Source organism: Sciurus carolinensis, chromosome 5, assembly GCF_902686445.1.
Source record: "Sciurus carolinensis chromosome 5, mSciCar1.2, whole genome shotgun sequence".
Classification (NCBI taxonomy): Eukaryota; Metazoa; Chordata; class Mammalia; order Rodentia; family Sciuridae; genus Sciurus; species Sciurus carolinensis.
The window spans coordinates 79,553,544-79,570,446 of record NC_062217.1 but is presented as its reverse complement, the minus strand read 5'-3'; the positions used below and the strand labels follow the sequence as shown (position 1 = coordinate 79,570,446).

The 16,903-nt window shown below is 40.2% G+C and overlaps 1 pseudogene; it reads left to right on the top strand.

The window, feature by feature from the left end:
• Positions 1-4,295: 4,295 nt before the first annotated feature.
• Positions 4,296-8,861, top strand: LOC124985240 (tyrosine-protein phosphatase non-receptor type 21-like; annotated as a pseudogene).
• The last annotated feature ends 8,042 nt before the right edge of the window (positions 8,862-16,903 follow it).

The window sequence follows — 16,903 nt, the reverse complement described above, 5'->3', positions numbered from 1 at the left end:
CAGTACCTACCACACAGAGCTACTTCAAAGACCATTTAATATATCGCATGGAAGGGTGTCAGTGCATGCATGCCCTGGGCATGGTAAGTTCCCCTGGGTGTGAGCCATTAACACTAATAGTTAGGGGATGGCTCTGCCAGAGATTGTTGTAGGTTCCTGCATGAGCAAGAAGCGTAGACTTGAAAACCAGTAAGGTCTTCTTCAATTCTGCATGTCTATGATTCTAAGGTCCTTCCTGATGTTAAGCCAATAACCAGTACACAGTCTATCTCTGTCGCTAAACCCTGCTTTTAAATATCTTCTTACAACACAAAGTTAGTGATGGCTGTAAGTCTGGCTGCATTTCTTTCTCTGATTTTAGAAAGCTCAATTGTTATTTAAAAGGAGGAAACAATCCAGAGTGAGATTCTGCACTGTGCCATGGTCATTGCTCATGTTACTCACTGTGGCCAGCATCCTATGACAAAGGCATTGTCATTATTTTTTGTAAGGCAACATGTTCAAGGTTCTGGGGCTTAGTACGTGGACATTTTGGGGAGGCCTTCCACAGAGGATTTGAGCCCAGGAAGTTTGGGTGCAAAGCTTGCAATCTTAAACCACTGCAGCAGAGTGTCTGAGAAAATATTTAAATAATCAACCTTCAGTTTGTGTTTTTTTCTTTAAAACCAAGCGAACTATATTCAGAATCATAGATTTTGTAAGCAACTCCCAAAATGTGAGAATCAACATGATGTCTATCATATATTCAATTACATCCTTTTAGATTTTATTTTAAATATAGATTTTTACTTGCATATTTTAAGTAATTTATATTAACTTCTATTAGTAACAGTTTCTAGTTGCATATTTTCAAATAAAGTTCACTTTTTCATCTTCATACACTAGCATTCAGTTGTGTACAACTGTATTTACTAAAAGACCATTCCTTTATCAAACACAAAAGCTTATATACAGCAAATATCAAAACACAAAAGGGATTTTAAAATATAATATGAAAAATATTTTTTTCTCCAAATACTGCACTGATTATTTTTCCTTGATTGGTTTGTTCTATATTTTGCATTTCTACACATCTCGAATTTTATTAGTTAGACTCATTCTGAATTTACTACAGAAAAAAAAAAAAAACTATAAAAGTAGCCAAAGTATATTTTGTTATATTTTATTAAACTCTAGAGTATACATTAAAATCATATTTAGGAAATAACCATTATACCACAAAATAGATATTTTATGTTTTAGAATCACAAATCAAAAATACTTAAGACTTTCAAAGTGTTCAACGCTGCACATTTAACAGTTTGAGCTATTTGTCCAGCACCTGTCTCCTAGTTTATGTTCAGTGTGTGCTATATGACAAGTACTTACCTCATGATCAGTGTGCTGGATAGCAGAAAACCATGATCCTGCTCTCATGGAATGCAGGCATGAGAAATATACAGTCACTGTTTAAATCCGGCTAAATTTTACAAAGCAAAGAACAATGTACAATGGAAAATAGTAGGAACAGTGAAGGAACAAAATTACACCTTAGAGGTCCAGGAAGACTTCTCTAAGCAAAGATATGAATGATGAACTATTTCATTCAATTGTGTTGATATTAATAAATAATACTCAAATGAAAATATTTAAAAGGGTATTGACCATATTTATATGAAGAGATTGTATCATAAGTGATTCCATACTTATTTCATTTTTTTTGTATTTTCTAAGCTTTCAAAAGAAATATTACCTTGACATGAGAAAATGAAAGACTATTTTATGAAATAGGTAAGGTATATATTGCTTTCAAGATCAAATCTATAGACATTTCACAGCTCAAGTCAACTGTGAAAATGAATACTGGACCTGTTTTAGAAGTTTGCTCTAGAAGGTATTATGTCTCATTCAAATGCTTTAGAAACCACCACTTCCTTACATTCCTCTTTAGACTCAGCATCATGTTACTATGGGAGAACGAGTAAGGCAATACTTTAAACTACAATAAAAACTGGAAAATATTCAGGATATTTTAAACATTTCCCTCTTTCAGGCTATACTATGCTTGATTTCACATTTGCTTACCTTGTGGCCTGAGTACATTGTCAACCCTGTAATTCACTTCTAGTCTCTCCTGCTGCACTATGGAACCATTCAGTCTATATTTAGAACAATTGACTCAGTTGAAAAAAAGAAGCATCAGGGCCCTTTCATCAGTGTTTGATCTGATAGGTGCATCCAAATGCTGGTCAGCTTTCCTCTGAGAGTCACCATGGGCAACGGTTTTAAGAATGTCCTATGAATAAAAGAGGACGGGAGAGAGCAACATTGTGAGAACACTTATCTGTGTGACCATGTCCATATTCATGTGGCTGTCTAGATTTAGATCTTACTACCAATTTCTTGATTTATTTTTCTGAGCTCTTATCCATTTCCTCCTGAAACACTGAAATGCATAATTAGCTTTCCTCCTCCTTCATTATTATCCCATCCTTGTCTTTCAAACCACTGCTGCCAGAGCGATATTGTCAAAATGATGCTTTCATCACATCCTTCCTGTGTTAGAAGCCAACACAATGCTACAACTATTGCTAAGTGTCAGGAATTATGCTAGGGCACATGGGGTTATCAGTGTAAGTAAGAAATAGACTTCCCACAAGAAAAGCCTAGGAGTTCTCATTTACAATCCAGTGGCAAAAGAAACCTTTAAATAATGAGCTGTAATTCAGGCCTGTATGACATCAGTGACCACCAGAGGTCTAAAGAGTCAGAATTAAGAGCACAGAGGGATAAACAATGGATTATTCAAAAGTCCAATTCCTAGGCAATTAAGATACCTTTGAGGGCTATTTGTTTCTGATTTTAATCTATTTTTTCTAGATTTAGCCCCTTTCATCTCTTACTTACCCTTTTCAGTAAGCTAATAAAGAATTTTCTCCATCAGGACTTTTTTTAAAATGTCAAGTTTAAGAAAAGTCAAATCTGGTTTAAAACTGGTTTAAAGAATAATGGGAATGTATTAATTTATGTACCTGAAAAGTTTCAAGATATTCCTAAACTTTTAGAAACTCTCTAAAAAGGAAACTTCAGGTGAGGTTTAATTCACAACTAAAATGATGTTCTTTAATTCCTGTTTTCCCTTTTCCTTGATTCCACATTTTCCCTTTTCCATAGTTTAGGTGTCGATCCTAAATCCTCTTATCAACTGCTAAAAGAAAGTAACTTCTATTCCCTAGGTATGTAACAAAACCTGTGAGTCTTATTCTTATTGCCCTGGATTGAGGCACAGCCCCATCAATGAGTCTGATATTGTCAGTAGAACATTAATTGTCCCAACCCATTCGGGGCCCATCCCTAAAGCTGATGGTGACATGTGTCATTAGCTGCATAGTGAAGATGGGAGAAGAATTCTTAGGTGAAGGGAGAGCATGGCATTATGTTACCCAAAGATGGGTGAATCATCTAGGTGAAAAATAAAGGAATGAATGAGCAACCAAATTTTTACAGTCTTGTTCTTTCTGAACAATATTTTTCATAGCATCTCTTTATGCTGTTGAAGGAATCCCCAGCTTAAACATTGTTTAAATTCAGAAAATCTGTCCTGTAGATTATGTCTTCCCTGCAAAACCCATACAATTTTGCACACAGAAACACTAAATTTTTAATCATTCCTTATTTACCAGATTCCACCACTCTAGTAACATTTTTTTCTCTTGAAAGTAATGACTGTTCTCTCTAATTTGAAAACTAAAGTCCTCTGAGTTTTTGTTCTTTTCTTATCTGAAGCATTGGATAGTCAGTGTCATGGAGCACCTCCCCTCTCCACATCTTCTTGCTCCCTGTTCATGCTGTGCCACTCTCCTGTCTCTGCTCCCATTTTCCTGCTTCTCCTTCCACTTAAAATTAGCATCTCAACCAACTGTAAATGGTCTTGACTTTGAATTTCATGATTGCCAGGCATTGGTGAACCTTAACCATCAGTAGGTGCTGGGATATGTGACCTCCCTCTTTGTTTTATTTATTTTTTTTTTTCTTTCCTTTTTTCCTTGCAATGAAAGCAAATCTCACCAAGTCCAGAGTTACCGTGTTTGGTGTAATTGAGGTTCCTGTTTCCTCAGCGCTGGCGTGGATGCTCCCCTCTCTTGGCCTTTGGAGACTCTGTTGCTTTTTAATGGCGGCGGCCCCTGCTGGCTGAGCGGCGCAGGAGTGGACAGTGTTCATCCCTTCAGAAGAGGGCCACTTTCTCCCGGAGTCATCGCTGCTGGATCGGTAGGGGTGCTTTTCCTTCCTTGCCCCTCCATTCTTGAAGGGAGAAGATGCCACTGCCATTTGGATTGAAATTGAAACGCACCCGGCGCTACACGGTGTCCAGCAAGAGCTGCCTGGTTCTGCGGATCCAGCTACTCAATAACGAGTTTGTGGAGTTCACGTTGTCTGTGGAGAGCACTGACCAGGAGAGCCTGGAAGCTGTGGCCCAGAGGCTGGAGCTGCGGGAGGTCACTTACTTCAGCCTCTGGTACTCCAACAAGCAGAATCAGCGCTGATGGGTAGATTTGGAAAAACCTCTGAAGAAGCAGCTGGATAAATATGCGCTGGAACCTACCGTCTTATTTTGGAGTGGTGTTTTACGCGCCTTCAGTTTTACAGCTACAGCAGGAGATTACCAGGTATCAGTATTACTTGCAGCTGAAGAAAGATATCTTGGAAGGAAACATTCCTTGTACATTGGAACAAGCAATTCAGCTAGTAGGTTTAGCCGTTCAAGCTGATTTTGGTGATTTTGATCAGTATGAATCCCAAGACTTTCTTCAGACATTTGCCTTGTTTCCTGTGGGATGTTTACAAGATGAAAAAGTATTGGAAGAAGCAACCCAAAAAGTGGCCTTACTACATCAAAAATACAGAGGGCTCACAGCTCCTGATGCTGAAATGCTCTATATGCAGGAGGTGGAGAGGATGGATGACTATGGAGAAGAGAGCTACCCTGCCAAGGACAGCCAAGGGAGTGACATAGCCATTGGAGAATGTCTTGAAGGTATCTTTGTGAAACACAAGAATGGAAGGCCTCCTGTGATATTTAGGTGGCAGGATATTGCTAACATGTCCCACAACAAGTCCTTTTTTTGCATTAGAGCTGGCAAATAAAGAGGAGACCATCCAGTTTCAAACTGCAAACTCAGACTATCACAGTGAACCCAATCAGGAGGAGGTCATCTTCAAGGTTGTCTCTGCCTAAACCCCAGCCCTATGTGATGCCTCCCCCGCCCCAGCTGCATTATAATGGACATTATACAGAGCCATATGCTTCTTCCCAAGATAGCCTCTTTGTGCCCAACCAGAATGGATACTATTGTCACTCCCAGACAAGTTTGGATAGAGCTCAAATGGACCTCAATGGCCGAATCCGTAATGGTAGTGTCTACAGCGCACATAGCACCAACTCCTTAAATAACCCTCAGGCATACTTGCAGCCCTCCCCTATGTCCTCCAACCCAAGTATTACTGGAAGCGACGTCATGAGACCCGACTACATCCCCACTCGTCGGCACAGTGCCCTGATACCCCCGTCCTACCGCCCCACCCCAGCCTACGAGACTGTGATGAAGCAGCTCAACAGAGGCCTGGTGCATGCCGACAGGCAGAGCCACTCGCTGAGAAACCTCAACATTGGCAATTCCTATGCATACAGCAGGCCAGATGCCCTGGTCTACAGCCAGCCCGAATTCAGGAGCACGCGCACTTCGCCTCTCCGCAGTCGGCCCACTACCCGTTCAACTCGAACTACAGTTTCCACAGCCAGTCTCCCTACCCCTACCCTGCCGAGAGGCGGCCGGTGGTGGGCGCTGTCAGCGTGCCGGAGCTGACCAACGTGCAGCTCCAGGCGCAGGAGTACCCAGCTCCCAACATCGTGAAAACCCAGGTGTACCGCCCGCCCCCGCCCTACCCGTACCCGAGGCCCGCCAACAGCACCCCGGACCTGTCGCGCCACCTCTACATAAGCAGTAGCAACCCGGACCTCATCACCAGGCGTGTCCACCACTCGGTGCAGACGTTCCAGGAGGACAGCTTGCCCGTGGCCCATTCCCTGCAGGAGGTCAGCGAGCCCCTGACGGCCGCCCTGCACGCGCAGCTGCAGAAGAGAAACAGCATGGAGATCGCGGGGCTCACGCACGGCCTCGAAGGCCTGCGGCTCAAGGAGCGGACCCTGTCGGCCTCGGCGGCCGACATGGCGCCGTGCCCGCAGGCCCAGGCCGGCGTCCTCGCCGAGCGGACCAAGCCCGAGGAGCCCGACGAGCAGGAAGGCGTGAGGTGTGGCCACAAGAAGTCTCTCTCGGACGCCACCATGCTGATACACAGCTGAGAGGAAGAGGAGGAGGAAGAGGAGGAGGAGGAGGAGGAGGAGGAGGAGGAGGAGGAGGAGGAGGAGAGCAGCAAGAGGAGGAGGAGGAGGAGGAGGAGGAGGAGGAGCAAGAGGAGGGGGGAGGAGAAGGGGGAGGAGGAGGGGAGGAGGAGGGGGAGGAGGAGGGGGAGGAGCGAGCCCGGGCAGCCCGGGCAGCCCGCGGCCTTTGCCCACGAGCTGCCGCCCGGCTGTCCCTGCGCGCCTGGCGCCCAGCGGCCCGGACCCCTGCACATCTTGGAGCCCAAGCCCCACGGGGCAGAGGCAGAGCAGAGGGCGAGGGAAGGCGGCCCCGTCCACGGACCGCGGAAGCCCGGCGGCCCCGACGGGACGGGCTGCTGACGCCCTCCGTGTCCGAGTCCGACCTGACCACGTCCGGGCAGTACCGCGCCAGGAGGGACTCCCTGAAGAAGAGGCCGGTGTCAGATCTGCTCTCTGGGAAGAAGAACGCGGTGGAAGGGCTCCCGCCCCTGGGGGGAATGAAAAAGACTCGAGTAGATGCAAAAAAATTGGTCCCCTTAAATTGGCTGCCCTCAATGGACTCTCCTTGTCTCAACTGCCTCTGCCTGATGAAGGAAAGGAAGTATCCACCAGAGCGACAAATGATGAAAGGTGTAAAATTCTGGAACAGCGGTTAGAACAGGGAATGGTATTCACAGAATATGAAAGAATTCTTAAAAAGCGGCTAGTTGATGGAGAGTGCTCAATAGCCCGACTCCCTGAAAATGCAGAAAGAAATCGATTCCAGGATGTCCTTCCCTATGACGATGCAAGAGTGGAGCTCGTCCCAACCAAGGAGAACAACACTGGTTACATCAATGCATCACATATCAAGGTCTCTGTCAGTGGAATTGAATGGAATTATATTGCCACACAGGGACCGTTACAGAATACCTGTCAGGATTTTTGGCAGATGGTATGGGAACAGGGAATTGCAATTATAGCAAAGGTGACAGCAGAAGAGGAAGGTGGAAGGGAGAAGAGTTTTAGATATTGGCCACGACTTGGTTCCAGGCACAACACTGTCACCTATGGAAGGTTTAAGATCACAACCCGGTTCCACACAGACTCTGGCTGCTATGCCACCACAGGCTTGAAGATGAAGCACCTTCTCACGGGGCAGGAGAGGACGGTTTGGCATCTCCAGTACACAGACTGTCCTGAGCATGGCTGTCTTGAAGACCTCAAGGGATTTTTATCGTACATTGAAGAGATCCAATCTGTTCGACGTCATACAAATAGTACAAGTGAACCAAAAAGCCCCAACCCTCCACTGCTGGTCCACTGTAGTGCTGGCGTAGGAAGAACTGGTGTCGTCATTTTGTCAGAGATCATGATTGCTTGTCTGGAACACAATGAGGTGCTGGACATCCCGAGAGTGCTGGACATGCTGAGGCAACAGCGGATGATGCTGGTGCAGACCCTCTGCCAGTACACCTTTGTGTACCGAGTTCTTATTCAGTTCCTGAAAAGCTCCAGGCTCATCTAAGCTCCCAGGCCTTCTTATGGGGACCCATCACGTGAAGCGTTTACAGCTAAAACAAAGTGCTTGCCTAACTCCTACTTTCTCCTGGACACCCACCTGCACCGAGATCCATCACAACACGCGGTGCAGTGTGAATAGTGGCATGCGGAAGGAAAACCACAGAGCACGAGGCCGCCGCTGGGGCTTGGGACCTGGGGAAGGTGCGGAAGAACGACGACTGGGTGTGAGGGCGTTGCCCAGCCCTGGCTGGTCTGTCCAGTTTGCAGTACTTGCACACATTTTGGAGATTGTATTTTTTAGACAATTCTCTATTTTACTGAAACTATGCTGGGCAATTCTGGCAATCATTAAGACGCATAGATTTCTATCTTGTAGATTTCTATCTTAAACTAGTTTTTGATAATGGAATTTTATGTAATGACTGAAATATTTAGGGATTTTCTTAGCAAGAAACTGAACTTTCTGTGGGGATGATCCACAGACTTGAGTGGTTCTTGTATAACTTTGTATTTAAACCATGTTACTACCTTTGTTATTTAAAACAACAACAACAACAACAAAACCTTGGGTACTTAATGGGTTAGTCACTAAGCCCAAACTCAAAGGAAAATCTAAAAGTGTTATTTTGAAACATAGAAAGCATTTTTATATTCAAAAAAATTTTTTTAATCATAAAAGTTCTATATATTTGTACCTTCTATATTTTCCAAATGAGCTCAACTCATGAAGACACTGCAGTGAGTCAGTTAATATAAAGGAGAGTTGGGAATGAAGGCATATTTTGAATGTAAGAGAATCAGATTATTTTTTCAGTATTATTCATAAACCTAAATGAGTTTGATTTTATTGGTTAAAAATGAAGTGAAAAACAATTGCATTGGATGGTTTTAAGCACTTTTTTTGTTAAAGATAAAATCTGTTCTAATATATGTGTGGTTTATATTTGAAACATAACAATGGGTGTTGTTTCAAAGTGTTTCTAAGAGAAGGATTAAGAGTATGTAGGCTGACCTGGACAAAAGTAAGTGGCATGTGATGGTACAAAATACAGTATTATCTATACTCAGACCAAGATGCCAGGGTTTAGCGTAGGAACTGGTGAGGGTGGACACCCATCCCGTCCTGTCCCCAGTGAAGTCAAGGCCTGTTGCTGTCAATGACTTACTGTTTCCTTGGAGTTCTTCCACCTAAACCTGTATTTTTTTCCCCACAAATAATTCAGATTTATATTTCATTAAAAGAGGGCTTCAAGAGGCTTTCTTTTGGTTCAAAGTAGGGATTATTAATAATAGTTTTACCTTTTCTTCCAAAGCCCCAGCCCAAACTTGAGGGCCACCAGAAATTGCTATGGTGTTCAGAAGGTACTTGAATTGTAGCTCCCTAATCCCCTAACTTCAGCCCTGTGGTCGGTGTTAGGTACTTAGTGCCTCCACCCTTCCCATGTAGACACCTCCCACTGGACAGCCAGCTGAGCTGAAGGGGAGAACACTGACCTGGGCCCTGGCTGAAGTGACCTCACTCCGCTGCTGTTGAGTAGGTGAGGGCAAATCGGTACAATTAGCTGAAGAGCCATCTCCTTTTCCCTGAGGCTGATTCCTCACTGTGGAGAGACCCAAAATGTCAGATCTAGGGTTATTTCCCCAAATTACAATATTCTGGGCATTGTTCTGAGTCTCAACTCCCTCCTAAAGTGTTCAACTTATTGTTGTAAATGTCATGAGATAGGACTTCCCACATGAGTGTGCACCAGTCTAACTGATTGATCCAGAAACCAGCCACCTATGGGAGGCATTCAGAAGGTATTGCAGACAGTGGATATTGAAAGTGGACACACTTCTTTCTTAGGAATGAGAGATCAATTTTTTAAATCTCAAATTGTTTTAAAAGTTGTGGTTAAAGAATAATAGACTGAAGTGAAAATATTCAGAAAGACCTCCCCAGATGTTTATGTCCCATCTCCCATCTTCATTAAAAGATGACAAATTTTCCTTCAAATGGTACATTTTTTAAAAATGCTTTTCTATCAGGCTTACATTTTTGAAGTGTCCCATTGATAACATATTTTAAAACAAAGATCTAATTAAAGAGTAATATATGATTAAAAAAAAAAGAAAAAAGAAAGCAAATCTCAGAGTACATAATTGTATCTGTTGATTAGTCAAAGCATACGCACACTTATGTGGGTCTAGTATCAAGTCACATGTCTATGAATTCCGTGAAGTCCTCAACTTGTTGTGTTAGGCATTTCTTACAAGCACCCCACAGGAAGGATTCAAGCTTGCAGCAGGGAAAACAATATTCTAACATCAGAATCAGATAACCTTCCAGAGGACCAGAGAACTTGTTTCCAGGCAGTCAGGCTGCTGGGTTTGCTGGATCATGTACTTTATTTGAAAGGCCAGAGTTGTCTATGGAGTCAGTCACATTTTTTGATCCCAGTTCATTTTATCGATGAAAAATATTTCCAGAAGTCCTGAAAATATTTTCAAATTTCTCAGTAACCATCTTTAGAATCTAAACTCTTGATTTGAGTGCTTCTGTTACTCCCTCCTCTTGGGAGGAGAAAAGAGTTAACTCCCACCTATATATACCATACAATTTTTATTGAGACGTTTTAAAGTGTTATAAAAATATAATAGGAACTCTAAATTTAGGTCTTCTTCAAGGTTTATAGTGAGCGAAACATTGAATGAGTGCTCACATTTTTATCCTGAATTCGGTGGAGACTGACCTATGGTTTTCAGGGTATCTATGGATCTTCTGTAATCAGATGAGAAATTGCCACATATGCATCTTTTTCTACCAATAGTACATAGATTCCCTTATGTTCTCAGAAGAGCAATGGCCTATTGGAGATAATGAGTGAGTTAACCCTTCACTGAAGTGTCAACAACTGTGACCCATTAATTGTTTACTTACTTATTCATACAATAATATACATTGGCTGCTTTCTTTCTGCAAACTCTGCCAGGACCTAAGGATATAGTGGTGTAAAAAACTGTATGAATTCCCTGATAATCATGGATGAAGGATACTAGTAAATAGAAGTAAAGTGATATTGATAAATTGATAGATAGATACACACAGACATATATATGTATGCATAAAATAATGTATATGTATGAAATAATCTCAGATTCTCAAATCCTAGTAATTATAGCCCCAAATAAGTTATTTTATTAATTATTATAACTATGCAAAGGGATAGTGACCATATGTTACTCTAATTAGTGCATAATTTAATATCATGAAATTCTGGATCACTCCTTAATCTATATACTTAGCTTTATCTTCTGTCATGGCCTGGGCTCAGTAACATATTTCTAGCAGCCTGCTGGAAACCATCAGGTATATGTCACATTAGCTTTTATAAATCAGTTTTCCCAAACAGAATACCATGTTCCTCTCCTCATCTAATTTATATCTTTGATTCAGCCCCAGCCTGAGCCCATTTTTATTCTTCTTTGCTTGTATTTAGACTCCCACTAAATTCCACTCACCCCCTTAAGCTCCAGTTCCCTAAATTAAATTTTTTACATTTCCCTTTTCCTTTTAGCTCATATCTAATCAATTTCTAAGTCTAGCTCAGTGATTTCTCATCTCCCAATGTGCATTTTAAACATGCATTTCAAAAACTGGGTTCTAATTAGGTTATTGGTCTGTGAAACGTTTATTATTTCATAATAGCTCCTCAAATCAAGGTCAAATTCCTAACCTTGAAACATCTCCATTGTATGCTCCCACTCGGCCTTCACACAAATGCCCCAGCCACTTCCTACAATGAGTCCTCATCAAAGAGTATGATATTCACTTCTCTGAAGTCATCCTAGGAATCTCATGTTTTGTGCCTCTGGCAATCATGTGATTGATAAATGGTAGCAGACATTATCATTATCATTGAGCACTTAAGATGAACCTAACACAAGACAGTAGTTTACACATCTCAGTTACAGGTCAAGCAGTACAGAGCTGAGAACTTGGGCTGTAATACCACCCCTGCAATTTATTTAATGTGGAATTTGGGCAAGTTACTTCCATTCTGAACTCCATTTCCTCATATATTGAATGAGATACAATAACAGCTCCTCCATAGAATATAATGAGGAATGGGTTAGATAATTAATGTAGCTTCATGCACTGCCTGGTGCATAGCATTCATTCAGAGAATGTTGATTATTATTATTATTCACAAGAGCTACTCAGAGTTAATATTATCCTTTTCCGTATAGGACTTTTTTAGTGCTGGTGATATGGCTCAGTTGGTAGAGTGCTTGCCTCACAAACACAAGACCCTGGGTTCTATCCCCAGCACTGCAAAGAAAAAAAAATGAAAAAATTCATATGTGCAGATTCTCTGTACTCTTCTATTTGTGTCTCCAATACAGCATGTTTGAAAATCTTTGCAACTAACTCCCTTGCAACTTTCTCCATGAAGTTTTTATGGATTCCCTGATTGTCATTATTCTTTGCTTTTTTCTGTTATAGAATAGTCTTCATCTAATAAGGATGTTTGCTTATATATCATATATTCCTTTGCTAGGTAATAACTCCTTTGGGACACTGTATAATAGCGTCTAATAAAACAAGACTTCATATAAAAGCATCTTATTTTGAATTCTTAACTCAATCACTCCACAGCTGGTGATCCTGAGCCACTAACCCAATCTTATCATCTAGTTTCTAATATCTGAAATGGTAACAGTAATCCTTTGATTTCAGTGTGTTACTGAACACTAGATAACCTTGCACAGGAAACATGCCTAGCCCATTGCCTATCATCTAGGAAGGGTCCAGTTCAAAATAGTTCTCTGGTTCACATTCTTCCTTAGAGACAACAGGATTACTCAGTATTATATTGTTAACAGCATTAGCACCTTTACAGATAGTTGGTACTGAGAAAATGTTGGATTAGCTAATTTTAGTATTACATCCAGTGATAGTACATGGCAATATGTCCAGTGAATACACATCGCAATATAATTGCTACACAGATATTTGCTATTTTGCTACATATATATATATAAATTTAATAATTACATATAAGAATCATCTATGCATTATCTCTGACAGCAAACAAACCAACAATCCAAAGAACTTATCATTGAAAACCCCTTACCAATGCAAACTAATTTTCTAAGTGGTCTTTGCATTCATTGTACTATATGAAAACATCTTGCTTAGAGACTTTAATCTTTAATAGAGTTATTTACATTTCTGCTTTTCTTACTAAACTATGATCCTCCAAGGAGAGTACCTTTTCCTGATCTTCCAGGCCTTGTCCCTAACTTGGCACTTATCCTACAGAACATGCTAGTTGATAGGCAAAGGTCTTCAGGCAACCAAGGAGATAGAAGGTCACAGTGTAGTGTCATACACAGCTGGCATGCATAGAGTTTTAGGTGAACACAGGAAAGAAGCCTCTGACCAATCACATATAGAAGGAACTCAGGAAGCCTTCCGAGAAAACTGTGTGCATGGAGTTTCAAACGATAAAGAAAAATTGATACTAATGTAAGAACACTCCTTTTGTCAAATCAATGCATGTGTCTTTTTCTAAATCTCAAAGAAGTGCAGATTATTACATTGACTATTGAACTAAACTATAAAAATCTCTCATTTTCATTACAACAAAGTCATACCACTTGCTAATTGAAGTATGCTTATTAATTGAAAAAAGGAAAAAAAAAAAAACCAAGGGAATGAACATACTTCATAAACCATGCTTTATAAACAAGATTCTTAAAATTATTCCAAGATGTTTCATTGTTTCAAGCTCAACTTTGAAATAATCAAGTAGGTTTCCCTAAAGACCTTCAAAAAATATGTCAGTGAGGAAACATTCTGTTATCATGTCAGTTAACTTGTGATGTAATTAGAACAATTGGCTGTCAATATGTACATATAGGATTAAGTGCTACTCAATCCTGTGGATGAGGGCTGCTAGGACACACTCCACTGATTTCAGCACACATTCTTCTCATTGGAATTTGGTGTTCATGCTCTAAAAACTCATAACGAAAGGTGATGAGATACATAATATGATCTCTTCAAAAGTTAGGATGTCTACTAAAATTTAGCCTTGCACATAATGTTTTTGGAAAGACTATGCAAATCTACCACTCAATCATAATATGTTTTAAAAATCCTGATAATAAATGAGGAAACAACATAAAATTTAAAAAAGCAGTATGGACTAGTAGTAGGTATTTCTTTTTAAAGGTAGATTTTATATATGCATTTATATAAATTAAGAGTTCTAAAGGAACCACTGCAATCAAAAGAACTGACAAGAACAGTTATAGAGGAAGAAAGTTTATTTGGCACTCAGTTTCAGAGTTCTCATTCACAGATGGTCAGCTACATCATGAAAAAAAATCATGGCAGAGTAAAGCATCCTCAGGAAATGACAACCAGGAATCAGAGAGAGTATTACACTTAGCAAGATCAAATATATACCCAAAAGCAGGCCTCCAGTGCCCTATCTCCTTCAACCACACCCTACAGTTAAAACCCTGTTAATCCCTATTAGGAGATTAATGTACTGATTAGCAAAAACCTCAACTCAATCACATCACCTTTGAACTTTCTTACATTGTCTCATAGATGCACTTTTGGGGGACACTTAATCTGAACCATAATGTTGTGTATTTGTTTGTGTTGTATATTTATCTTATGTTTTATACATTACAAGAATAAGATTTTTTGATATTGCTGTGGTTGAGTGTTGGTGTTCCCCCCAAATCCATCTGTTGACATCCTAATTTCCAAGATTATAAGGGAGACTTGGGTTGAGGAAGTGAAGTCTTCATGAATGGGATTAGCACCCTTAGAAGAACATTCCAGAGAGATTCTCACCCTCTCACCTCTTCTTTTATGTGGGGAACAGGCCCTCACCAGAGGCCATGTCTGCTGAGGCCTTGACCTTAGGCTTCCCAGCATCCTGAACTGTGAGAGGAATTTCTGTTGTTTGTAAGTACCCATTTATTGTAGCAGCCCAGACAGACTAAAAAAGCTCTGATGCAATTTCTACCCTCAGGACTGCTGAAGGCCCTCTGATGGTGAAAGCTGGACTGTGCCTTCAGCCCTGGTCTGCACCCAGTTGGAATAGGAAAGACGGACTACGCAATCCATTTTGTTCCAAGGTAAGTTGCCTAATCTCTCTAAAAGCAAATTTCTTTGGTGAAAAATGGTAACAATAATATACATCTCAGAAACTTTTATTAATGGATTAAGATAACTTAGAATCAAAGGCATAACCACAACTTAGAAAATCCTACTTTCCCCTGTTCCAGTGGTGCAGTTCCTATTGAGCTCAGCCTTTATAATGCAATTTTCATCTGCTATGTTGCTCCCTTATCTGAGAGGCTAGAAAGAAAAGGCAGAGGAACAGAGAAGGGACTTCCTATGGGGCATAGCAGATACCCCACCAGGGAAGTCTGTGGGATAAGTGTGCCTCAGAGCCATCTGTTGCACCTCTGAGGGTGAACAACAGCATCCAATCCTTTATCATGGGAGTTTGTCCCTCCTTAAATGGAACTCTTGCATCTATATACCCTCTAGTGAAGGAGATCTCCTATGCAGCAAGGGAAAGGGAACCTAATCTGGAGAAAAATCTAAGATCAAGCCAACTCTCCTACTTATGCTCTGACCTGGGCATGCATTGAATATCTTCAGGTTGATGATTCCTTGTCTGTAGACGAAATGAAACTTGCACTTAGCCAAGAAGATTATTTTGAAGATTAAATCCAGTAATGCCTACATAATACCTAGTATATAGTTAGTACCCAATATAAGTTCTTGATTTTTTTCTCTAAGCAGCTTCACTTTCTAAGACATTATAGGGAAAAATTATATGAAGGATTTTAAAATGTACATTTTGTACAGTGATAATAACTTACATATCAACAGCATTTGACAAATGTAAAATATTTTCACATTTGCATTCTACAAGACTATTTGCCAAAATAAATAGACCGGGTTATTGTCCCAATTTTAAAGGTCAGAAAACTTACATATTATGTGACCAACACAAGGTCACATAGCAACAGATTGTGTGGCTAGAATTCAAATCTAATTACTCTGATTCTAAAACTAAAGCTAAAACTCATTGTTTCTTAATGTTGCCTACATAGCCTTATTTTTAAAGCATGAAACCTAATAAATTTTTAAGAACTTTAAAAAAATCTTTGAATAGGCATTATTCAGATTCAGTGTTGATAATTCTCCATTGATAAATGTTAACTTTTTGTGCACATTACATTTGTGAACCCTGTTCATAATTTTCATTAGATCTCTTTAGGACTCTGAAAACTGTTTGAAATTCATTTTAATTCTCCATTAAAGAAATATTACAAAAGGATTTGGGAAAAATAGGATCAATTTTCATAGGCTTAAAGTGGAAGGATTGAAAATTCTAGTTCTTTTGGTAGATACTTGTGAAGAATACTAAAAGAAACTTTTTATGGTTAATATAAAGTTCTCTCTATAAATCACATTATTGGGGAATCATGATCAATCTGGTATTTGTTTATTCCACATAGGTTATTAGATAAAACCTACCCTGAGGCATTTTCAGTAGAGGCTTTTAAATAATAATTTTATTTTAATAGCATTCACAATGTAACTCATCATTATTTATATAGACATTCTTATTTTCTATGACTGGAACTATGCAAATAATCACCTTCTAGCTTTCAGTGGCACTCAGAACTTGTTCAGAATCTGCATGATTTTTCTCTGGAGTAATTTAATGATAGGAAATCTCACCAAGGGAAAATGTAGATCAAAATACTAGATTCCAAAAAGCACAACACCTCCTTGCATAATGAATTTATCAGTTCAATAAAAACAGCAACTAAATATAAAACTGCCCCAAAATGCTGAGAGCAACAAAAAGAGCAGACACAATTCTCAATGAGCCAACAATCTTTACCAGGCAGCTACGGACTTAAGATAGCTTTCCTATTATTCATGAGTCTTTGAACACACCACAGTATCAGTCCTTTTTATTAATAGCTCCTTTGCCATCCATTGTTTAGGTT